The sequence below is a fragment of the Anoplophora glabripennis genome, unplaced genomic scaffold (genome assembly GCF_000390285.2).
Source record: "Anoplophora glabripennis isolate ALB-LARVAE unplaced genomic scaffold, Agla_2.0 scaffold631, whole genome shotgun sequence".
Lineage (NCBI taxonomy): Eukaryota > Metazoa > Arthropoda > Insecta > Coleoptera > Cerambycidae > Anoplophora > Anoplophora glabripennis.
The window spans coordinates 271173-273354 of NW_019416724.1; positions in this window are offsets into that span (position 1 = coordinate 271173).

The following is a 2182-nucleotide window of genomic DNA, read 5'->3' on the forward strand; positions in this document are numbered from 1 at the left end:
ATAAAATAATAAGATGGTCTTCGTCAAGATCCAATTATTTTTTTGTTTCAGAACTTGTTTTACGTAACGTAATGTTGGATTTAATATTTTACAAATTTCTGCAATTTATTAATTCGTTTTCTGCTATTAGGATTGTTTCTTTCTTATACTGTAATGGATATCTTTTTAACAATGTTTGTTTCAAAATAGATCTTTCTGGTCTCTGAAAGTACGTTGTTAACTTAAACCTGTGGCAATAATTTATTGACATGTTAAATACTTCCACTTCTAACGTGAACTAATAACAGTGCTTATATTAAATCTTATTACTTGGATACAACCAAGTCTCTAAATCATAAGAGGAAAAGAATAATACATACGTAACTAAACTAAAGATATAAAACAAATGAAATTTCTACTACAAAATTAACAATAAATCCCTAAATATTAAACGAAAAGGAAACAGCAGGAATAAAAATAAATATTACAGAAACTAAAGAAATGGTTTAATACTAGAGAATAAGTTTTCCTCACATTGATGTTCCTTATACTTCTCAATTATACATGTTCACGATCATTTCTTTTTTCAAGCACAGTACATCTACCATAAATCATCTAAAATAAATTATACGATACTAGAAGCAAAAAAGCCTTAGTAAACAGACATGAAAGAGAGTGGCAGGTAACATAATAAAAAAAATATTTCAAAACTGAGCAAATAAATAACAAATATCACAAAAGTTGTTGAAATTAGCCTTCTCCAGGCTAGAATTTGTATATTTCTTTTGCACGCAGCAAAACGACGATCCGATATTTCTAAACAAGGTATTGTTTATGGATGAAGCTACGACTACGTACCGAGCTGTATTTAACTTTAGAAGTCAGCATGCGCGGGACATAGAAAATCCACACCTAGTGACCGAACGTCACTTCCAGTATGAATTTGAAATTAACGTTTGGAGTGCCATTATTGGTGATTACCTTTTGGGGCTATATAATATCTCCCCCTTCAAAAGGTGAACCATACTTAAATCTCCTTCTGAAATCAGCTACCCAATTTGTCGCATGAGTTACCACTGAACTCTAAAATTTAAATAATTTCTGTCAAATTTGCCTATGTTTCGAATACCAGCAACACTACTGCCAAAGAAGAATGCAGGTATCACGCAAGTTGTCAATTCCGATAACTGACCTTGTAACAGTGGCGGCTCGTGAAGGAGGACTCTGGAACTCGTCCCCCCAGATATTTTCAAACTATAAACTTAAAATAATGTATTTATTTAAATTAATAAGAACTCTAAATAGCATGCATTCAATATCTTTTGGATGTTAGGTTGGTTCACAAAGTGCATGTACTCCGTGAACGTAGCTCAGATTAATGCCATCTGCCATCTATGATCGTACCAAAGAGTTATGTTTAACCACACGCGCAATCTCCACTCCATCGCGGACCGTGAAATCTGAGTCCATCGAGCAAGCATATTTTTACATATGATTGGACAAATTGGCACGTGGAGGGGATAGGCGACGATAGGTTAGCGCGCTCGCGCTCTTTGTTTTGGGACTCCATGAGGCAGTAACCCGTATCACTGAAGTGTGGTTATATGTGTTTTGTTTTTGCTTTGGCGCTTTTTAAGACATTATATTTTATAAGTTTAAGTTTAAAATGAGGGTTTGTGAAATAAAAAAACTTGTTATTAGTAATTTAAGTTTAGAGGAAAAAGTCGAATTGAAAAATAACGGACGTCCAACGCCAGTGTTGAATTTAGTTGAGGTGCAGAAAGAGTGCAAAAAGTGGGCCGGCTTTCGCAAATTTGATAAAAACATTTATGATAAGACCCTGTGGTTGTGTGGTTGTGACCAAACAAATAGATTTTTTTGTTTTGTATGTTTATTGTTTGGAGGAGGCGAAGAAAACTGGACGAAAACTGGAGTTTCTGACTTGAAACATTTAGAAATTAAAATTAAGAAACATGAAAATTCTCCTAAACACAAAAATAAGTTGGTGAGTTTTTTACTTTTAGGAAGAGTAAATATTGCTTCTTGTTTAAATAGTGCTTATGCAGAACAAATAAATAGTAAATAGTCATAACGAAACAGTTAAGAAAAATCGATTGCTTCTTTCAAAAATTTTAAATATCTTAAAACTATGTGGTACATGTAACCTTTCTCTTCGTGGACATAATAAAAAAAGTGACTCGGT